Below are 24,362 nucleotides of genomic sequence, written 5' to 3'. Positions count from 1 at the left end.
TAGTTCATCCATGCCCTTGACATCAATTCCGTTTCAGCCACGTAGTGTCAGTTCAGTTCCATTACTCTCCCTGGTTTTTTCTCACCAACACCTCAGCTCCCCTTCCCCTTCCCATCTTTCTTAACCTCTCATCTTCCTTTCGAAACCACCTTTCCAACTCTCTCTTTTTGTTTTTCTATCCCCCCCTTTCCCTTCCAAAGCCACCCCTGTCCAACAGTTCCTTCCCAGTCCCTCCCTGCTCCTCCCTCTCGCACTTTAGAATTTCTTTCACTGATGTATTCCCGACCTGCGTACTTAAGTTGTCCGTCAAATACTCTATCATCCGGATCATTTTCCCCTCTTTAATTAGGTCACCCGAAAGCTGTAGAAAACTTATGGTAGATAAGAGGCATGATTTTTGGTTATGAGGAGAAACTAAACTTGACTCATGACTTCTAAAAGATAATCTTTTCCATCACTGCATTAGCATCGATGGTTCAGCGGCAGAATTCTCCCTTCCCACGCGGGAGACCCTGGGTTGATTACCGGCCGATGCACGTTTTAAGCAAAACGAAGTCAAGAAATGATGTAGAGGATGAATAACAGTGGACTTCATAATAAGGAAGGGCAACGTGGAGAGGAAACGTGTGTACTCCAGTGGGGCTTGTGTTTAATTCAAGACTTGTTTGTTCAACAAATGTAAGGGGGCAGTGTAAAGCCTGACCCGTATTGAGACTGCTTACTCATGATGGGGAAGGTGACAGATTACATGACTGATTTGAGATAAGAGACCGAAGTTAAACCAGAATAAGCTGGCTTATTAAACAACGTTGGAGAGAGGTCTGAGAGCTTGAGGTTGATCTTAAAAGAAATGAAGCACAGTTCAGCCGGTGCGAAAAAATACCGAATCGACAGTCATCCATCGAATCGGCACCAAATCGGTACAGAATCGGCGCATTTAATACGAAAATATTGTCATTCTTATCACAAGATAGGTTTATATACACCTAAGTATCTGAATTCGGGTCAAATTATTGCGGTTAATTTAATTTATATAGTGATAAAGATTATAATATTTTGCAATTAAGAGTGCCAATTTGGTAAATAACCGCCCATTCGGTATTTCGTCACAACCGTCTTAACCTTCTCCACCTACCTCACCCCTTACATCTCCCCACCTCCATCCTTACCTAGCCCATCCATTTATTTTCCTCCATCCCTTCCTTGCTCCTCCCTCTCTTCCTCGAGTACTTTATTTCCTGCTGGTCTTTCATCATTCATTAGTTTTTTTTTTTTTTTTTAATGTTTGGCTCTGAGAGTTTTTTTTTTTTTTTTTTCTTCATAAATTTAGGTTCTTTATTTACCATTCAGAACAATCCCCAACACTCTGGGAAACACTGTCGTTGAAGGCCAAGCACTGAAGGGTGTATGAGAGCAGGAGGAAGAAAAATAAATCGATATCTTATTGCATAGAAGGTATAGAAGAAATTATCATTACAAGCACAATAATAAACAAATCCATTCAATGGCACTTTCATGATACAAAGATGTTACAGTCAATATCATGACATGTTTTAAGATGAGTAAAGTTGTACATAGATACACACGTATGTACGTACTTATGCAGAGAGAGGCATATATGCACACATACATACACGTATACTGTAGGTATCAGTACATCTAAGTATATATTCACGCACATGTAGCCATAGACATACTGAATGTACAGGATAGGTACGCATTTATAAATATATGGGCATGTGTACAGGCGTGCATATATATATATACATATGCAACATGCACATATACTATTATGATGTATTCATATATACAGATCTCTTTTCTTCATCTTTCTTTTAGTTATCCTTTAACTGCAGAAAACAAATGAAACATAATATAGGGCTGACTTTAGCTGAACTCTTGTTTCGGGGAGAAAGCAACCGTGATTCGGGACTTCTGGAGACCGTCAAATTAGCGTTTTTCCCTACGATTACATGAGCATCGGTGGTTCAGTGCAAGCTAAAGAGAATGAAAGGTAGTTTCATGGGGGGGTGAGGGGAGAGCTAAAATGCGTCTCGGTCTGCGCATGACGTCATAGTTAATACAGACTGCAGCTCATCCTGCTCAACACACGCCAGTCACACACACACCTGCCTGTGAATAGGTACTCTGTTTTCTGTTTTTAGGGGTGGCTATGGCAATACAGATAATTTTGTGAACATGCCAACAATTTGTATAGTTCGTGGATGCAAATCCATTCATGTGAAAGGTGACAAGAGAATACATTTCATGCACTGCGGAAAGATGAAGAACTTAGAAAAAAATGGATTGAATTATGTGACATAAAGAAAAATCGGTCATCTGGTTTTGTATGCAGCCGTCATTTTGAGAGTACTGCCTTTGAACGCAACCTTAAGTATGAATTGCTTGGTTTACCAGTGCCTCCTGGACAAAGGAAATTCAAGAAAGGAGCAGTGCCTACTCTTCAACTACCGAGTTTAACAAGCAAGTTCCATTACTGTCCGAGTGTGTTGAATAGCGACGTGTGTGAACATTCATAATACAAAAGCATACCATATAAACAGATGGTTTTCTGTCAAGCTCCCGTTTTCTTCCACCACCCCCACCTCTCTCTCTTTCTCTTATTAACTTTGACGTCACAGAATCTGCGCGGCTTGGGGATGCTGTACTTACCTCTCAGTATACTCTTCTCTTTACCTTGGTTCAGTGGTAGAATTCTCTCCTGCCACGCGGGAGGCCCGGGTTGGATTCCCGGCCGATGCACGTTTTGAACCCAATGAGTTCAAGATTATGTCTGGAACAATCAGGTGGTGAAGGAATCTGGGATGGAAGAAAGGACTGGATATTTAGGAAGGACATAGTGGAACAGGATCTTATGTGCTGAAAGGTGACTTCAGGTGGAATGAAGGCCTGTATGTTCAGCAAGGATTAAGTAGTAGTGTTATGACATGAAGGTGGCGTGGTATGCAATACAGGATTGTTGGGAAAGTGTGTGCTGTCGGCTCGTTTGGCATTCAGTGGAGGAATCCATTCTCCAGTAGAAGGTAACATAGTAAATTCACCCACAGAAAGAAGGGTCATCAATCCAAGCCTGTAGTGAATCCCGTCAATGAACGACAGTTATTCTGAAGCAGCAGAGACATAATCAGTTTTCTAGTAACAGCAAAAGAAGTGTTTTGGGTTAGTGAGGTCCAGAGAGTTAGGAGTGTTATAGCCGGTTACATCGTGCCTAACAGAAATTTCAGCCCCATTTTAGACAAGTGCCTGCTATTTAAGGACAGAACAAGATAATACAACATTGATACATCATATCTTTTCCATTTCTTCAGTAAGCAACTGTTTTTACTACCGATCTCCTGTAGGAAGTAATAATTCCATATGATGTGTTGCCAATTTTGTGCCTGCCACTCCAGGAACTTAGATGTTTCGGAGGGTGGGGTGCGGCCTTGGATTGAGGACACATCTTTTGTCAATGACCTATTTTTTAATGCAAAACTGAAGGGAACAAAAGCCAGGAGCCCGAATAAATAATAATCTCAAGAGAGAGAGAGAGAGAGAGAGAGAGAGAGAGAGAGAGAAATTTAAGATCAGTTCATTTTGAGATGCAGCTGTGATGATGCAATAGACCAATATTGAGCCTAGGTAAGTTGATAGAGAATATGCAAGACTACCGGTATCGCTTAGCATGGAATAAAGTCATGTAATTCAGTTGTCAAGAAAATATTAATAATTATAATATTCGTATTCAACAGGTTCCCTCTACAAGAAGTAGACCTTTGCCTTGCAGGAGGAACTGAGACGGAGTGAAGGCCTGTATGTTTAGCCGGATAATGTTGCAGAATATGAAAGCTGTCCTGGTATTACCATCAGATGCAAAATGAAACAACAACCGAAATTACTAGCTATATTACATGTTTTATATTTAGGTACGAATTAGTCCACTGCTCAATTTTAGGCAACTACAGGAGGGCCATCTATTCCTTCACGTTTGTTTAGGTTCATTTAGGACCAGCTCGGGTCCTTCACATTCAGGTTCAGTTACACCCATTACCATGAGATTAGATTTAATTTAAAATGAAATACGCCACTTCAGGTTCATTCATGATACTTGTAGGTCATCCATGTCTTCACATCGATTCCGTTTCAGTCGCTTCAGTGTCAGTTCTGTTTCATTGCTCTCCGTGGTCTTTCCTCATCAACACCTCAGCTCTCCTTCCCCCTCCCACCTTTTTTTTAACCTCTTTTCTTCCTTTCGAGACCACACTTCCCACTCCCTCCTTTCGTTTTTCTACCCCACCCCTTCCCTTCCAAAAGCACCCCTGTCCCTCAGTTCCTTTCCAGTCCTTCCCTGCTCCTTCGTCTTGCACTTAAGTATTTGTTTCACTGATGTGTTCGCTACCTCCTTACTTAAGTTCTCCCTCAAATACTCGTATCATAAGGGTCGTTATTCACTCCTTAATTAAGTCAGCCCTCAGCTGAACAAAACTTATGGTAGATAAGAGGCATGATTTTTGGCAATTAGGAGACGCCAAACTTGACTCATGACTTCTAAAAGACAGCAGGTTGGTATCTTTTACATCACTAATTTAGCATCGATGGTTCGGCGGAAAACTTCTCCCTTCAAAAGCGGGAGGCCATGGGTTGATTACCGGCCGATGCACGTTTTAAGCAAAACGAAGTCAAAAAATGATGTTGAGGATGGATCACAGTGGACTTCTTAATAAGGAAGGGTAACGTGAAGACGAAACGTGTGTACTCCAATGGGGCTTGCGTTTAACTGAATACTTGTTTGTTCAGCAAACGTTAGAAGGCAGTGTAAAGCCTGACCCCTATTGAGATTGCCTACTTATGATGGGGAAGGTGACAGAGTATATGTCTGATTTGGGATAAGACACTGACGATAAACCAGAATAAGCCGGCTTAATATACAGCGTAGGACAGAGGTCTGCGTGCAGGAGGTTGTTCTTAAAAGAAATGAAGGACAGTGTAGCCGGTGCGAAGAAATACCGAATCGACAGTCATCTACCGAATCGGCACCGAATCGGCAGAGAATCGGCGCATTTAATAGGAAAACATTATCATTATTACCACAGTATAGGTTTATATACAGCTAATTATCTGAAATTCGGTCAAAATATTGCGGTTAATTCAATTTATATGGGGATAAAAAGTATAATATTTTCCAATTAAGAGTGCCAATTCGACAAATGACCGTCGATTCGGTATTTCGTCGCAACCGTCGTAACTCTTCCACTTCCCTCACGCCTTACAACTTCCCTCCTCCCTGAATACCTAGCCCATCCATTTATTTTCCTCGACCCTTTCCTATTTCTCCATCTCCTCCTAGCGTACTTCCTTTCCCGATGCTCTTCTATCATTCTTTGGTTTCGTTATTTTTCAAATGTTTGGTTCCTGAGAGCCTTTTTTGTTTTCTTTAATTTAGGTTCTTTATTTACCAGTCAATATAAGCCGCAACACTCTGGGGAGCACTGTACTTGAAGGCCAAGCACTGAAGAGTGCATGTGAGCACGAGAAAACAAAAATCGGTATCGTAGGGCATAGAAGGTATAGAAGTAATTATCATTACAAGCACAATAATGAACAAAGACATACAATGGCACATACATGGTACAAAGTTGTTAGAGTAATTATCATTACATGTTTTGAGATGAGTAAAGTGGTACATGGATACACACGTATGTAAAGACGTATGCAGAAAGAGGCACAAATGCACACATACACACACCTATATATGTATACATTCACGCACATGTAGCCATAGACATACTGAGCGTACAGGATAGGTACGCGTGTATCAAGATATGGGTATGTGTACAGGCGTGCATACATATACATATGCAACATGCACATATTCTTATGATATACTCATATATATACAGTATACAGAGCCCATTTCTTCATCTTTTGTTTAATTATCCCTTAAGTGCAGAAAACGAATGCAACACAATGCAGGGCTGACTTGAGCTGAACTCTCGTGACGGGGAGAAAGCAACCGTGACTCGGGACTTCTGGAGAACGTCAAATTCGCGTTTTTCCGTATGATTTCATGAGCATCGGTGGTTCAGTGGTAGAATTCTCGCCTGCCACGCGGGAGGCCCGGGTTCGATTCCCGGCCGATGCACGTTTTGAACCCAATGAGTTCAAGATTGTATCTGGCACAAGCAGATGGTGAAAGACTAGGAGATGGAAGAAAGGACTGGATATTTAGCAAGGACAAAGTGCAACAGGATCCTATGTGCTGAAAGGTGGCTTCAGGTGGAATGAAGGCCTGTATGTTCAGCAAGGATGAAGTAGTAGTTTCATGACATGAAGGTGTCGTGGTATGCAATACAGGATTATAGCCAAAGTATGTGCTATCGGCTGGTTTGGCATTCAGTGAAGGACTCCATTCCCCACAAGAAAGTAACATAGTAAATTCATCAATACAAAGCAGGGTCATCAATCCCAGCCTGTAGTGCACGGGTTCTTAACCTGGGGTTCATGGACCCCTTCGGGGTTCATAGATGGGCTTTAGGGGGTCCATGAAGGTCAGAATAATTGAGAACAATTTAGCGTTATTGCATGATGCCGTTTGGCATCATTAGCTGAAAAAGAAAAAAAAGAACTCGAAGACTCTTGAAAAATTCTGCTGTTCGTTGACACAAGCCTACTCTCGTCTGGCAAAGCGAGCTTTTGGTGCACTGATTACGTTTTCTACTACATATCTTTGTGAGTCAAGGTTTTCAGCGCTTGTTTCTATCAAAACGAAAAGAAGAAATCAACTGAATGTCAACGATGTTATGGGTGTTGCCTTGTTAAAGACCACTCCACATTTTGTCTCCTTATTCAGGCCAAACAACATTGAAATGAACTTTCGAGCTGAATTAAAGTTTTGTTTGGTTTAATTTGCAAAAGTTGGATGTATTTCATTTTTTCATCGAGTGGCCATTAGTTTTTACATGAAAAACAGTGAGAAACATAATTCTTGTAAAGTGCGTTTTGTACTTTGTTTATGTCATACAGTGCGTGTGGTAGTTTTCAGTAAAATAAAGTACATTAATTGCATGCAAAATGCTGTGTTTTTGTGCATTTTTGTAGGGAATGGGTTCATAGCTTTCACCAGATTCTCGAAGGGGTCCGTGACTTCAAAAAGGCTAAGAACCACTGGTTTAATGAATCCCGTCAATGCAAGACAGTTATTCTGAAGCAGCAGGGAGATAATCACTTTTCTAGTAACAGCAAAAGAAGTGTTTTGGGTTAGTGGGGTCCAGAGGCTTAGGAGTGTTATAACCGGTTACATCGTACCTAATGGAAATTTCAGCCCCCTTTTAGACAAGTGGCTGCTATTTACGGAGAGAACAAGATGATACATCATTTATACATCATTTCCTTTCCATTTCATCAGTCAGCAACACATTTTACTACCGATCTCCTGTAGGAGGTACGGATTCCAAATCATATGGGGGGAGTTTTCTGCCAGCCACTCCAGGAACTTGGATGTTTCGAGGGGTTGCGTGCGGCCTTGGATTGAGGACACAGCTTTTGTCAATGACTTTTTTTATAATGCACAAATGAAGGAAACCAGAGCCAGGAGCACGATAAAATTGTTCCCTCCAAGAACAGAGAGCCAAATTTTTGATCAGTTCATTTTGAGATGCAGCAAGTGATGAGGCAATGGACCATTATTGAGCCTAGGTTAGTTGACAGAAACTATGCAAGACTGTCGCTCTGGATGGAATAAAGACATGTAATTTATATGTCAAAAGAATAACATTTATAATACTGATATGCTAAAGGTTCCCTCTGGAACAAGTAGACCCATGTGATGCAGGGGGACTTTAGATGGAGTGAAAGCCTCTTAGAGAATATGAAAGCTATACTGGTATTACCATCAGATGCAAAATGAAACAACAACTGAAATTACTAGCTATATTACATGTTTTATATTTAAGTACGAATTAGTCCACTGCTCAATTTTAGGCAACTACAGGAGGACCATTTCGGGTCCTTCACATTCAGGTTCAGTTACACCCATTACCATGAGATTAGATTTAATTTTAAATGAAATACGCCACTTCAGGTTCATTCATGATACTTGTAGGTCATCCATGTCTTCACATCGATTCCGTTTCAGTCGCTTCAGTGTCAGTTCTGTTTCATTGCTCTCCGTGGTCTTTCCTCATCAACAACTCAGCTCTCCTTCCCCCTCCCACCTTTTTTTTTTTTTTAATTTCTTTTCTTCCTTTCGAGACCACACTTCCCACTCCCTCCTTTCGTTTTTCTACCCCACCCCTTCCCTTCCAAAAGCACCCCTGTCCCTCAGTTCCTTTCCAGTCCTTCCCTGCTCCTTCGTCTTGCACTTAAGTATTTGTTTCACTGATGTGTTCGCTACCTCCTTACTTAAGTTCTCCCTCAAATACTCGTATCATAAGGGTCGTTATTCACTCCTTAATTAAGTCAGCCCTCAGCTGAACAAAACTTATGGTAGATAAGAGGCATGATTTTTGGCAATTAGGAGACGCCAAACTTGACTCATGACTTCTAAAAGACAGCAGGTTGGTATCTTTTACATCACTAATTTAGCATCGATGGTTCGGCGGAAAACTTCTCCCTTCAAAAGCGGGAGGCCATGGGTTGATTACCGGCCGATGCACGTTTTAAGCAAAACGAAGTCAAAAAATGATGTTGAGGATGGATCACAGTGGACTTCTTAATAAGGAAGGGTAACGTGAAGACGAAACGTGTGTACTCCAATGGGGCTTGCGTTTAACTGAATACTTGTTGGTTCAGCAAACGTTAGATGGCAGTGTAAAGCCTGACCCCTATTGAGACTGCCTACTTATGATGGGGAAGGTGACAGAGTATATGTCTGATTTGGGATAAGACAGTGACGATAAACCAGAATAAGCCGGCTTAATATACAGCGTAAGACAGAGGTCTGCGTGCAGGAGGTTGTTCTCAAAAGAAATGAAGGACAGTGTAGCCGGTGCGAAGAAATACCGAATCGACAGTCATCTACCGAATCGGCACCGAATCGGCAGAGAATCGGCGCATTTAATAGGAAAACATTATCATTATTACCACAGTATAGGTTTATATACAGCTAATTATCTGAAATTCGGTCAAAATATTGCGGTTAATTCAATTTATATGGGGATAAAAAGTATAATATTTTCCAATTAAGAGTGCCAATTCGACAAATGACCGTCGATTCGGTATTTCGTCGCAACCGTCGAAACTCTTCCACTTCCTTCACGCCTTACAACTTCCCTCCTCCCTGAATACCTAGCCCATCCATTTATTTTCCTCGACCCTTTCCTATTTCTCCTTCTCCTTCTAGCGTACTTCCTTTCCCGATGCTCTTCTATCATTCTTTAGTTTGGTTATTTTTCAAATGTTTGGTTCCTGAGAGCCTTTTTTGTTTTCTTTAATTTAGGTTCTTTATTTACCAGTCAATATAAGCCGCAAAACTCTGGGGAGCACTGTACTTGAAGGCGAAGCACTGAAGAGTGCATGTGAGCACGAGAAAACAAAAATCGATATCGTAGGGCATAGAAGGTATAGAAGTAATTATCATTACAAGCACAATAATGAACAAAGACATACAATGGCACATACATGGTACAAAGTTGTTAGAGTAATTATCATTACATGTTTTGAGATGAGTAAAGTGGTACATGGATACACACGTATGTAAAGACGTATGCAGAAAGAGGCACAAATGCACACATACACACACCTATATATGTATACATTCACGCACATGTAGCCATAGACATACTGAGCGTACAGGATAGGTACGCGTGTATCAAGATATGGGTATGTGTACAGGCGTGCATACATATACATATGCAACATGCACATATTCTTATGATATACTCATATATATACAGTATACAGAGCCCATTTCTTCATCTTTTGTTTAATTATCCCTTAAGTGCAGAAAACGAATGCAACACAATGCAGGGCTGACTTGAGCTGAACTCTCGTGACGGGGAGAAAGCAACCGTGACTCGGGACTTCTGGAGAACGTCAAATTCGCGTTTTTCCGTATGATTTCATGAGCATCGGTGGTTCAGTGGTAGAATTCTCGCCTGCCACGCGGGAGGCCCGGGTTCGATTCCCGGCCGATGCACGTTTTGAACCCAATGAGTTCAAGACTGTATCTGGCACAATCAGATGGTGAAAGACTAGGGGATGGAAGAAAGGACTGGATATTTAGCAAGGACAAAGTGCAACAGGATCCTATGTGCTGAAAGGTGGCTTCAGGTGGAATGAAGGCCTGTATGTTCAGCAAGGATGAAGTAGTAGTTTCATGACATGAAGGTGTCGTGGTATGCAATACAGGATTATAGCCAAAGTATGTGCTATCGGCTGGTTTGGCATTCAGTGAAGGACTCCATTCCCCACAAGAAAGTAACATAGTAAATTCATCAATACAAAGCAGGGTCATCAATCCCAGCCTGTAGTGCACGGGTTCTTAACCTGGGGTTCATGGACCCCTTCGGGGTTCATAGATGGGCTTTAGGGGGTCCATGAAGGTCAGAATAATTGAGAACAATTTAGCGTTATTGCATGATGCCGTTTGGCATCATTAGCTGAAAAAGAAAAAAAAGAACTCGAAGACTCTTGAAAAATTCTGCTGTTCGTTGACACAAGCCTACTCTCGTCTGGCAAAGCGAGCTTTTGGTGCACTGATTACGTTTTCTACTACATATCTTTGTGAGTCAAGGTTTTCAGCGCTTGTTTCTATCAAAACGAAAAGAAGAAATCAACTGGATGTCAACGATGTTATGGGTGTTGCCTTGTTAAAGACCACTCCACATTTCGTCTCCTTATTCAGGCCAAACAACATTGAAATGAACTTTCGAGCTGATTTAAAGTTTTCTTTTGTTTAATTTGTAAAAGTTGGATGTATTTCATTTTTTCATCGAGTGGCCATTAGTTTTTACATGAAAAACAGTGAGAAACATAATTCTTGTAAAGTGCGTTTTGTACTTTGTTTATGTCATACAGTGCGTGTGGTAGTTTTCAGTAAAATAAAGTATATTAATTGCATGCAAAATGCTGTGTTTTTGTTCATTTTTGTTGGGAATGAGATCATAGCTTTCACCAGATTCTCGAAGGAGTCTGTGACTTCAAAAAGGCTAAGAACCACTGGTTTAATGAATCCCGTCAATGCAAGACAGTTAATCTAAAGCTGCAGAGAGATAATCACTTTTCTAGTAACAGCAAAAGAAGTGTTTTGGGTTAGTGGGGTCAATAGGTTTACGAGTGTTATAACCGGTTACATCGTACCTAATGGAAATTTCAGCCCCCTTTTAGACAAGTGGCTGCTATTTACGGATAGAACAAGATGATACATCATTTATACATCATTTCCTTTCCATTTCATCAGTCAGCAACACATTTTACTACCGATCTCCTGTAGGAGGTACGGATTCCAAATCATATGGGGGGAGTTTTCTGCCAGCCACTCCAGGAACTTGGATGTTTCGAGGGGTTGCGTGCGGCCTTGGATTGAGGACACAGCTTTTGTCAATGACTTTTTTTTATAATGCACAAATGAAGGAAACCAGAGCCAGGAGCACGATAAAATTGTTCCCTCCAAGAACAGAGAGCCAAATTTTTGATCAGTTCATTTTGAGATGCAGCAAGTGATGAGGCAATGGACCATTATTGAGCCTAGGTTAGTTGACAGAAACTATGCAAGACTGTCGCTCTGGATGGAATAAAGACATGTAATTTATATGTCAAAAGAATAACATTTATAATACTGATATGCTAAAGTTTCCCTCTGGAACAAGTAGACCCATGCGTTGGAGGGGGACTTTAGATGGAGTGTAAACCTCTTAGAGAATATGAAAGCTATACTGGTATTACCATCAGATGCAAAATGAAACAACAACTGAAATTACTAGCTATATTACATGTTTTATATTTAAGTACGAATTAGTCCACTGCTCAATTTTAGGCAACTACAGGAGGACCATTTCGGGTCCTTCACATTCAGGTTCAGTTACACCCATTACCATGAGATTAGATTTAATTTTAAATGAAATACGCCACTTCAGGTTCATTCATGATACTTGTAGGTCATCCATGTCTTCACATCGATTCCGTTTCAGTCGCTTCAGTGTCAGTTCTGTTTCATTGCTCTCCGTGGTCTTTCCTCATCAACAACTCAGCTCTCCTTCCCCCTCCCACCTTTTTTTTTTTAACTTCTTTTCTTCCTTTCGAGACCACACTTCCCACTCCCTCCTTTCGTTTTTCTACCCCACCCCTTCCCTTCCAAAAGCACCCCTGTCCCTCAGTTCCTTTCCAGTCCTTCCCTGCTCCTTCGTCTTGCACTTAAGTATTTGTTTCACTGATGTGTTCGCTACCTCCTTACTTAAGTTCTCCCTCAAATACTCGTATCATAAGGGTCGTTATTCACTCCTTAATTAAGTCAGCCCTCAGCTGAACAAAACTTATGGTAGATAAGAGGCATGATTTTTGGCAATTAGGAGACGCCAAACTTGACTCATGACTTCTAAAAGACAGCAGGTTGGTATCTTTTACATCACTAATTTAGCATCGATGGTTCGGCGGAAAACTTCTCCCTTGAAAAGCGGGAGGCCATGGGTTGATTACCGGCCGATGCACGTTTTAAGCAAAACGAAGTCAAAAAATGATGTTGAGGATGGATCACAGTGGACTTCTTAATAAGGAAGGGTAACGTGAAGACGAAACGTGTGTACTCCAATGGGGCTTGCGTTTAACTGAATACTTGTTGGTTCAGCAAACGTTAGATGGCAGTGTAAAGCCTGACCCCTATTGAGACTGCCTACTTATGATGGGGAAGGTGACAGAGTATATGTCTGATTTGGGATAAGACAGTGACGATAAACCAGAATAAGCCGGCTTAATATACAGCGTAAGACAGAGGTCTGCGTGCAGGAGGTTGTTCTCAAAAGAAATGAAGGACAGTGTAGCCGGTGCGAAGAAATACCGAATCGACAGTCATCTACCGAATCGGCACCGAATCGGCAGAGAATCGGCGCATTTAATAGGAAAACATTATCATTATTACCACAGTATAGGTTTATATACAGCTAATTATCTGAAATTCGGTCAAAATATTGCGGTTAATTCAATTTATATGGGGATAAAAAGTATAATATTTTCCAATTAAGAGTGCCAATTCGACAAATGACCGTCGATTCGGTATTTCGTCGCAACCGTCGAAACTCTTCCACTTCCTTCACGCCTTACAACTTCCCTCCTCCCTCCATACCTAGCCCATCCATTTATTTTCCTCGACCCTTTCCTATTTCTCCTTCTCCTTCTAGCGTACTTCCTTTCCCGATGCTCTTCTATCATTCTTTAGTTTGGTTATTTTTCAAATGTTTGGTTCCTGAGAGCCTTTTTTGTTTTCTTTAATTTAGGTTCTTTATTTACCAGTCAATATAAGCCGCAAAACTCTGGGGAGCACTGTACTTGAAGGCGAAGCACTGAAGAGTGCATGTGAGCACGAGAAAACAAAAATCGATATCGTAGGGCATAGAAGGTATAGAAGTAATTATCATTACAAGCACAATAATGAACAAAGACATACAATGGCACATACATGGTACAAAGTTGTTAGAGTAATTATCATTACATGTTTTGAGATGAGTAAAGTGGTACATGGATACACACGTATGTAAAGACGTATGCAGAAAGAGGCACAAATGCACACATACACACACCTATATATGTATACATTCACGCACATGTAGCCATAGACATACTGAGCGTACAGGATAGGTACGCGTGTATCAAGATATGGGTATGTGTACAGGCGTGCATACATATACATATGCAACATGCACATATTCTTATGATATACTCATATATATACAGTATACAGAGCCCATTTCTTCATCTTTTGTTTAATTATCCCTTAAGTGCAGAAAACGAATGCAACACAATGCAGGGCTGACTTGAGCTGAACTCTCGTGACGGGGAGAAAGCAACCGTGACTCGGGACTTCTGGAGAACGTCCAATTCGCGTTTTTCCGTATGATTTCATGAGCATCGGTGGTTCAGTGGTAGAATTCTCGCCTGCCACGCGGGAGGCCCGGGTTCGATTCCCGGCCGATGCACGTTTTGAACCCAATGAGTTCAAGACTGTATCTGGCACAATCAGATGGTGAAAGACTAGGGGATGGAAGAAAGGACTGGATATTTAGCAAGGACAAAGTGCAACAGGATCCTATGTGCTGAAAGGTGGCTTCAGGTGGAATGAAGGCCTGTATGTTCAGCAAGGATGAAGTAGTAGTTTCATGACATGAAGGTGTCGTGGTATGCAATACAGGATTATAGCCAAAGTATGTGCTATCGGCTGGTTTGGCATTCAGTGAAGGACTCCATTCCCCACAAGAAAGTAACATAGTAAATTCATCAATACAAAGCAGGGTCATCAATCCCAGCCTGTAGTGCACGGGTTCTTAACCTGGGGTTCATGGACCCCTTCGGGGTTCATAGATGGGCTTTAGGGGGTCCATGAAGGTCAGAATAATTGAGAACAATTTAGCGTTATTGCATGATGCCGTTTGGCATCATTAGCTGAAAAAGAAAAAAAAGAACTCGAAGACTCTTGAAAAATTCTGCTGTTCGTTGACACAAGCCTACTCTCGTCTGGCAAAGCGAGCTTTTGGTGCACTGATTACGTTTTCTACTACATATCTTTGTGAGTCAAGGTTTTCAGCGCTTGTTTCTATCAAAACGAAAAGAAGAAATCAACTGGATGTCAACGATGTTATGGGTGTTGCCTTGTTAAAGACCACTCCACATTTCGTCTCCTTATTCAGGCCCAAGAACATTGAAACGAACTTTCGAGCTGAATTAAAGTTTTGTTTGGTTTAATTTGCAAAAGTTGGATGTATTTCATTTTTTCATCGAGTGGCCATTAGTTTTTACATGAAAAACAGTGAGAAACATAATTCTTGTAAAGTGCGTTTTGTACTTTGTTTATGTCATACAGTGCGTGTGGTAGTTTTCAGTAAAATAAAGTACATTAATTGCATGCAAAATGCTGTGTTTTTGTGCATTTTTGTAGGGAATGGGTTCATAGCTTTCACCAGATTCTCGAAGGGGTCCGTGACTTCAAAAAGGCTAAGAACCACTGGTTTAATGAATCCCGTCAATGCAAGACAGTTATTCTGAAGCAGCAGGGAGATAATCACTTTTCTAGTAACAGCAAAAGAAGTGTTTTGGGTTAGTGGGGTCCAGAGGCTTAGGAGTGTTATAACCGGTTACATCGTACCTAATGGAAATTTCAGCCCCCTTTTAGACAAGTGGCTGCTATTTACGGATAGAACAAGATGATACATCATTTATACATCATTTCCTTTCCATTTCATCAGTCAGCAACACATTTTACTACCGATCTCCTGTAGGAGGTACGGATTCCAAATCATATGGGGGGAGTTTTCTGCCAGCCACTCCAGGAACTTGGATGTTTCGAGGGGTTGCGTGCGGCCTTGGATTGAGGACACAGCTTTTGTCAATGACTTTTTTTATAATGCACAAATGAAGGAAACCAGAGCCAGGAGCACGATAAAATTGTTCCCTCCAAGAACAGAGCGCCAAATTTTTGATCAGTTCATTTTGAGATGCAGCAAGTGATGATTCAATGGACCATTATTGAGCCTAGGTTAGTTGACAGAAACTATGCAAGACTGTCGCTCTGGATGGAATAAAGGCATGTAATTTATATGTCAAAAGAATAACATTTATAATACTGTTATGCTAAAGGTTCCCTCTGGAACAAGTAGACCCATGCGTTGCAGGAGGACTTTAGATGGAGTGAAAGCCTCTTAGAGAATATGAAAGCTATGCTGGTATTACCATCAGATGCAAAATGAAACAACAACTGAAATTACTAGCTATATTACATGTTTTATATTTAAGTACGAATTAGTCCACTGCTCAATTTTAGGCAACTACAGGAGGTCCATCGATTCCTTCACGTCTGTTTAGGTTCATTTAGGACCATTTCGGGTCCTTCACATTCAGGTTCAGTTACACCCATTACCATGAGATTAGATTTAATTTTAAATGAAATACGCCACTTCAGGTTCATTCATGATACTTGTAGGTCATCCATGTCTTCACATCGATTCCGTTTCAGTCGCTTCAGTGTCAGTTCTGTTTCATTGCTCTCCGTGGTCTTTCCTCATCAACAACTCAGCTCTCCTTCCCCCTCCCACCTTTTTTTTTTTTAACTTCTTTTCTTCCTTTCGAGACCACACTTCCCACTCCCTCCTTTCGTTTTTCTACCCCACCCCTTCCCTTCCAAAAGCACCCCTGTCCCTCAGTTCCTTTCCAGTCCTTCCCTGCTCCTTCGTCTTGCACTTAAGTATTTGTTTCACTGATGTGTTCGCTACCTCCTTACTTAAGTTCTCCCTCAAATACTCGTATCATAAGGGTCGTTATTCACTCCTTAATTAAGTCAGCCCTCAGCTGAACAAAACTTATGGTAGATAAGAGGCATGATTTTTGGCAATTAGGAGACGCCAAACTTGACTCATGACTTCTAAAAGACAGCAGGTTGGTATCTTTTACATCACTAATTTAGCATCGATGGTTCGGCGGAAAACTTCTCCCTTGAAAAGCGGGAGGCCATGGGTTGATTACCGGCCGATGCACGTTTTAAGCAAAACGAAGTCAAAAAATGATGTTGAGGATGGATCACAGTGGACTTCTTAATAAGGAAGGGTAACGTGAAGACGAAACGTGTGTACTCCAATGGGGCTTGCGTTTAACTGAATACTTGTTGGTTCAGCAAACGTTAGATGGCAGTGTAAAGCCTGACCCCTATTGAGACTGCCTACTTATGATGGGGAAGGTGACAGAGTATATGTCTGATTTGGGATAAGACAGTGACGATAAACCAGAATAAGCCGGCTTAATATACAGCCTAAGACAGAGGTCTGCGTGCAGGAGGTTGTTCTCAAAAGAAATGAAGGACAGTGTAGCCGGTGCGAAGAAATACCGAATCGACAGTCATCTACCGAATCGGCACCGAATCGGCAGAGAATCGGCGCATTTAATAGGAAAACATTATCATTATTACCACAGTATAGGTTTATATACAGCTAATTATCTGAAATTCGGTCAAAATATTGCGGTTAATTCAATTTATATGGGGATAAAAAGTATAATATTTTCCAATTAAGAGTGCCAATTCGACAAATGACCGTCGATTCGGTATTTCGTCGCAACCGTCGTAACTCTTCCACTTCCCTCACGCCTTACAACTTCCCTCCTCCCTCAATACCTAGCCCATCCATTTATTTTCCTCGACCCTTTCCTATTTCTCCTTCTCCTTCTAGCGTACTTCCTTTCCCGATGCTCTTCTATCATTCTTTAGTTTGGTTATTTTTCAAATGTTTGGTTCCTGAGAGCCTTTTTTGTTTTCTTTAATTTAGGTTCTTTATTTACCAGTCAATATAAGCCGCAAAACTCTGGGGAGCACTGTACTTGAAGGCGAAGCACTGAAGAGTGCATGTGAGCACGAGAAAACAAAAATCGATATCGTAGGGCATAGAAGGTATAGAAGTAATTATCATTACAAGCACAATAATGAACAAAGACATACAATGGCACATACATGGTACAAAGTTGTTAGAGTAATTATCATTACATGTTTTGAGATGAGTAAAGTGGTATATGGATACACACGTATGTAAAGACGTATGCAGAAAGAGGCACAAATGCACACATACACACACCTATATATGTATACATTCACGCACATGTAGCCATAGACATACTGAGCGTACAGGATAGGTACGCGTGTATCAAGATATGGGTATGTGTACAGGCGTGCATACATATACATATGCAACATGCACATATTCTTATGATATACTCATATATATACAGTATACAGAGCCCATTTCTTCATCTTTTGTTTAATTATCCTTTAAGTGCAGAAAACGAATGCAACACAATGCAGGGCTGACTTAAGCTGAACTCTCGTGACGGGGAGAAAGCAACCGTGACTCGGGACTTCTGGAGAACGTCAAATTCGCGTTTTTCCGTATGATTTCATGAGCATCGGTGGTTCAGTGGTAGAATTCTCGCCTGCCACGCGGGAGGCCCGGGTTCGATTCCCGGCCGATGCACGTTTTGAACCCAATGAGTTCAAGACTGTATCTGGCACAATCAGATGGTGAAAGACTAGGGGATGGAAGAAAGGACTGGATATTTAGCAAGGACAAAGTGGAACAGGATCCTATGTGCTGAAAGGTGGCTTCAGGTGGAATGAAGGCCTGTATGTTCAGCAAGGATGAAGTAGTAGTTTCATGACATGAAGGTGTCGTGGTATGCAATACAGGATTATAGCCAAAGTATGTGCTATCGGCTGGTTTGGCATTCAGTGAAGGACTCCATTCCCCACAAGAAAGTAACATAGTAAATTCATCAATACAAAGCAGGGTCATCAATCCCAGCCTGTAGTGCACGGGTTCTTAACCTGGGGTTCATGGACCCCTTCGGGGTTCATAGATGGGCTTTAGGGGGTCCATGAAGGTCAGAATAATTGAGAACAATTTAGCGTTATTGCATGATGCCGTTTGGCATCATTAGCTGAAAAAGAAAAAAAAGAACTCGAAGACTCTTGAAAAATTCTGCTGTTCGTTGACACAAGCCTACTCTCGTCTGGCAAAGCGAGCTTTTGGTGCACTGATTACGTTTTCTACTACATATCTTTGTGAGTCAAGGTTTTCAGCCCTTGTTTCTATCAAAACGAAAAGAAGAAATCAACTGGATGTCAACGATGTTATGGGTGTTGCCTTGTTAAAGACCACTCCACATTTCGTCTCCTTATTCAGGCCCAAGAACATTGAAACGAACTTTCGAGCTGAATTAAAGTTTTGTTTGGTTTAATTTGCAAAAGTTGGATGTATTTCATTTTTTCATCGAGTGGCCATTAGTTTTTACATGAAAAACAGTGAGAAACATAATTCTTGTAAAGTGCGTTTTGTACTTTCTTTGTCATACAGTGCGTGTGGTAGTTTTCAGTAAAATAAAGTATATTAACTGCATGCAAAATGCTGTGTTTTTGTGCATTTTTGTAGGGAATGGGTTCATAGCTTTCACCAGATTCTCGAAGGGGTCCGTGACTTCAAAAAGGCTAAGAACCACTGGTTTAATGAATCCCGTCAATGCAAGACAGTTATTCTGAAGCAGCAGGGAGATAATCACTTTTCTAGTAACAGCAAAAGAAGTGTTTTGGGTTAGTGGGGTCCAGAGGCTTAGGAGTGTTATAACCGGTTACATCGTACCTAATGGAAATTTCAGCCCCCTTTTAGACAAGTGGCTGCTATTTACGGATAGAACAAGATGATACATTATTTATACATCATTTCCTTTCCATTTCATCAGTCAGCAACACATTTTACTACCGATCTCCTGTAGGAGGTACGGATTCCAAATCATATGGGGGGAGTTTTCTGCCAGCCACTCCAGGAACTTGGATGTTTCGAGGGGTTGCGTGCGGCCTTGGATTGAGGACACAGCTTTTGTCAATGACTTTTTTTATAATGCACAAATGAAGGAAACCAGAGCCAGGAGCACGATAAAATTGTTCCCTCCAAGAACAGAGCGCCAAATTTTTGATCAGTTCATTTTGAGATGCAGCAAGTGATGATTCAATGGACCGTTATTGAGCCTAGGTTAGTTGACAGAAACTATGCAAGACTGTCGCTCTGGATGGAATAAAGGCATGTAATTTATATGTCAAAAGAATAACATTTATAATACTGTTATGCTAAAGGTTCCCTCTGGAACAAGTAGACCCATGCGTTGCAGGAGGACTTTAGATGGAGTGAAAGGCTCTTAGAGAATATGAAAGCTATGCTGGTATTACCATCAGATGCAAAATGAAACAACAACTGAAATTACTAGCTATATTACATGTTTTATATTTAAGTACGAATTAGTCCACTGCTCAATTTTAGGCAACTACAGGAGGTCCATCTATTCCTTCACGTCTGTTTAGGTTCATTTAGGACCAGTTCGGGTCCTTCACATTCAGGTTCAGTTACACCCATTACCATGAGATTAGATTTAATTTAAAATGAAATACGCCACTTCAGGTTCATTCATGATACTTGTAGGTCATCCATGTCTTCACATCGATTCCGTTTCAGTCGCTTCAGTGTCAGTTCTGTTTCATTGCTCTCCGTGGTCTTTCCTCATCAACACCTCAGCTCTCCTTCCCCCTCCCACCTTTTTTTTTTTAACTTCTTTTCTTCCTTTCGAGACCACACTTCCCACTCCATCCTTTCGTTTTTCTACCCCACCCCTTCCCTTCCAAAAGCACCCCTGTCCCTCAGTTCCTTTCCAGTCCTTCCCTGCTCCTTGGTCTCGCACTTAAGTATTTGTTTCACTGATGTGTTCGCTACCTCTTTACTTAAGTTCTCCCTCAAATACTCGTATCATAAGGGTCGTTATTCACTCCTTAATTAAGTCAGCCCTCAGCTGAACAAAACTTATGGTAGATAAGAGGCATGATTTTTGGCAATTAGGAGACGCCAAACTTGACTCATGACTTCTAAAAGACAGCAGGTTGGTATCTTTTACATCACTAATTTAGCATCGATGGTTCGGCGGAAAACTTCTCCCTTCAAAAGCGGGAGGCCATGGGTTGATTACCGGCCGATGCACGTTTTAAGCAAAACGAAGTCAAAAAATGATGTTGAGGATGGATCACAGTGGACTTCTTAATAAGGAAGGGTAACGTGAAGACGAAACGTGTGTACTCCAATGGGGCTTGCGTTTAACTGAATACTTGTTTGTTCAGCAAACGTTAGATGGCAGTGTAAAGCCTGACCCCTATTGAGATTGCCTACTTATGATGGGGAAGGTGAAAGAGTATATGTCTGATTTGGGATAAGACACTGACGATAAACCAGAATAAGCCGGCTTAATATACAGCATAGGACAGAGGTCTGCGTGCAGGAGGTTGTTCTTAAAAGAAATGAAGGACAGTGTAGCCGGTGCGAAGAAATACCGAATCGACAGTCATCTACCGAATCGGCACCGAATCGGAAGAGAATCGGCGTATTTAATAGGGAAACATTATCATTATTACCACAGTATAGGTTTATATACAGCTAATTATCTGAAATTCGGTCAAAATATTGCGGTTAATTCAATTTATATGGGGATAAAATGTATAATATTTTCCAATTAAGAGTGCCAATTCGACAAATGACCGTCGATTCGGTATTTCGTCGCAACCGTCGTAACTCTTCCACTTCCCTCACGCCTTACAACTTCCCTCCTCCCTCAATACCTAGCCCATCCATTTATTTTCCTCGACCCTTTCCTATTTCTCCTTCTCCTTCTAGCGTACTTCCTTTCCCGATGCTCTTCTATCATTCTTTAGTTTGGTTATTTTTCAAATGTTTGGTTCCTGAGAGCCTTTTTTGTTTTCTTTAATTTAGGTTCTTTATTTACCAGTCAATATAAGCCGACACACTCTGGGGAGCACTGTACTTGAAGGCCAAGCACTGAAGAGTGCATGTGAGCACGAGAAAACAAAAATCGATATCGTAGGGCATAGAAGGTATAGAAGTAATTATCATTACAAGCACAATAATGAACAAAGACATACAATGGCACATACATGGTACAAAGTTGTTAGAGTAATTATCATTACATGTTTTGAGATGAGTAAAGTGGTATATGGATACACACGTATGTAAAGACGTATGCAGAAAGAGGCACAAATGCACACATACACACACCTATATATGTATACATTCACGCACATGTAGCCATAGACATACTGAGCGTACAGGATAGGTACGCGTGTATCAAGATATGGGTATGTGTACAGGCGTGCATACATATACATATGCAACATGCACATATTCTTATGATATACTCATATATATACAGTATACAGAGCCCATTTCTTCATCTTTTGTTTAATTATCCTTTAAGTGCAGAAAACGAATGCAACACAATGCAGGGCTGACTTAAGCTGAACTCTCGTGACGGGGAGAAAGCAACCGTGACTCGGGACTTCTGGAGAACGTCAAATTCGCGTTTTTCCGTATGATTTCATGAGCATCGGTGGTTCAGTGGTAGAATTCTCGCCTGCCACGCGGGAGGCCCGATGCATGTTTTGAACCCAATGAGTTCAAGATTGTATCTGGCACAATCAGATGGTGAAAGACTAGGGGATGGAAGAAAGGACTGGATATTTAGCAAGGACAAAGTGGAACAGGATCCTATGTGCTGAAAGGTGGCTTCAGGTGGAATGAAGGCCTGTATGTTCAGCAAGGATGAAGTGGTAGTTTCATGACATGAAGGTGTCGTGGTATGCAATACAGGATTATAGCCAAAGTATGTGCTATCGGCTGGTTTGGCATTCAGTGAAGGACTCAATTCCCCACAAGAAAGTAACATAGTAAATTCATCAATACAAAGCAGGGTCATCAATCCCAGCCTGTAGTGCACGGGTTCTTAACCTGGGGTTCATGGACCCCTTCGGGGTTCATAGATGGGCTTTAAGGGGTCCATGAAGGTCAGAATAATTGAGAACAATTTAGCGTTATTGCATGATGCCGTTTGGCATGATTAGCTGAAAAAGAAAAAAAAGAACTCGAAGACTCTTGAAAAATTCTGCTGTTCGTTGACACAAGCTTACTCTCGTCAGGCAAAGCGAGCTTTTGGTGCACTGATTACGTTTCCTACTCCATACCTTTGTGAGTCAAGGTTTTCAGCGCTTGTTTCTATCAAAACGAAAAGAAGAAATCAACTGGATGTCAACGATGTTATGGGTGTTGCCTTGTTAAAGACCACTCCACATTTCGTCTCCTTATTCAGGCCCAAGAACATTGAAACGAACTTTCGAGCTGAATTAAAGTTTTGTTTGGTTTAATTTGCAAAAGTTGGATGTATTTCATTTTTTCATCGAGTGGCCATTAGTTTTTACATGAAAAACAGTGAGAAACATAATTCTTGTAAAGTGCGTTTTGTACTTTGTTTATGTCATACAGTGCGTGTGGTAGTTTTCAGTAAAATAAAGTATATTAATTTCATGCAAAATGATGTGTTTTTGTGCATTTTTGTAGGGAATGGGTTCATAGCTTTCACCAGATTCTCGAAGGGGTCCGTGACTTCAAAAAGGCTAAGAACCACTGGTTTAATGAATCCCGTCAATGCAAGACAGTTAATCTGAAGCAGCAGAGTAATAATCACTTTTCTAGTAACAGCAAAAGAAGTGTTTTGGGTTAGTGGGGTCCATAGGTTTACGAGTGTTATAACCGGTTACATCGTACCTAATGGAAATTTCAGCCCCCTTTTAGACAAGTGGCTGCTATTTACGGATAGAACAAGATGATACATCATTTATACATCATTTCCTTTCCATTTCATCAGTCAGCAACACATTTTACTACCGATCTCCTGTAGGAGGTACGGATTCCAAATCATATGGGGGGAGTTTTCTGCCAGCCACTCCAGGAACTTGGATGTTTCGAGGGGTTGCGTGCGGCCTTGGATTGAGGACACAGCTTTTGTCAATGACTTTTTTTATAATGCACAAATGAAGGAAACCAGAGCCAGGAGCACGATAAAATTGTTCCCTCCAAGAACAGAGAGCCAAATTTTTGATCAGTTCATTTTGAGATGCAGCAAGTGATGAGGCAATGGACCATTATTGAGCCTACGTTAGTTGACAGAAACTCTGCAAAACTGTCGCTCTAGATGGAATAAAGGCATGTAATTTATATGTCAAAAGAAAAAACATTTACAAAACTGTTATGCTAAAGGTTCCCTCTGGAACAAGTAGACCCATGCGTTGCAGGGGGACTTTAGATGGAGTGAAAGGCTCTTAGAGAATATGAAAGCTATGCTGGTATTACCATCAGATGCAAAATGAAACAACAACTGAAATTACTAGCTATATTACATGTTTTATATTTAAGTACGAATTAGTCCACTGCTCAATTTTAGGCAACTACAGGAGGTCCATCTATTCCTTCACGTCTGTTTAGGTTCATTTAGGACCAGTTCGGGTCCTTCACATTCAGGTTCAGTTACACCCATTACCATGAGATTAGATTTAATTTAAAATGAAATACGCCACTTCAGGTTCATTCATGATACTTGTAGGTCATCCATGTCTTCACATCGATTCCGTTTCAGTCGCTTCAGTGTCAGTTCTGTTTCATTGCTCTCCGTGGTCTTTCCTCATCAACACCTCAGCTCTCCTTCCCCCTCCCACTTTTTTTTAAACTTCTTTTCTTCCTTTCGAGACCACACTTCCCACTCCATCCTTTCGTTTTTCTACACAACCCCTTCCCTTCAAAAAG

General features: G+C 41.1%; 4 non-coding genes across 4 annotated transcripts; all 4 read left to right on the top strand.

Annotated features, from left to right (window-relative positions):
• The first annotated feature begins 6,071 nt into the window (after nucleotides 1-6,071).
• TRNAG-GCC (transfer RNA glycine (anticodon GCC)) lies at nucleotides 6,072-6,142 on the top strand. Its single transcript has one exon. It is a non-coding gene; the product is annotated as a tRNA-Gly (tRNA).
• A 3,922-nt stretch (nucleotides 6,143-10,064) lies between these two features.
• On the top strand, nucleotides 10,065-10,135 carry TRNAG-GCC (transfer RNA glycine (anticodon GCC)). Its single transcript has one exon. It is a non-coding gene; the product is annotated as a tRNA-Gly (tRNA).
• A 3,920-nt stretch (nucleotides 10,136-14,055) lies between these two features.
• Nucleotides 14,056-14,126, top strand: TRNAG-GCC (transfer RNA glycine (anticodon GCC)). The gene has a single exon. It is a non-coding gene; the product is annotated as a tRNA-Gly (tRNA).
• A 3,958-nt stretch (nucleotides 14,127-18,084) lies between these two features.
• Nucleotides 18,085-18,155, top strand: TRNAG-GCC (transfer RNA glycine (anticodon GCC)). Its single transcript has one exon. It is a non-coding gene; the product is annotated as a tRNA-Gly (tRNA).
• The last annotated feature ends 6,207 nt before the right edge of the window (nucleotides 18,156-24,362 follow it).

This window comes from Coenobita brevimanus, chromosome 8, assembly GCF_032717465.1.
Source record: "Coenobita brevimanus isolate Jiangsu-jjx chromosome 8, ASM3271746v2, whole genome shotgun sequence".
Classification (NCBI taxonomy): Eukaryota; Metazoa; Arthropoda; class Malacostraca; order Decapoda; family Coenobitidae; genus Coenobita; species Coenobita brevimanus.
The sequence above is the reverse complement of the archived record's forward strand: the minus strand, read 5'-3'. Positions and strand labels throughout refer to the sequence as shown.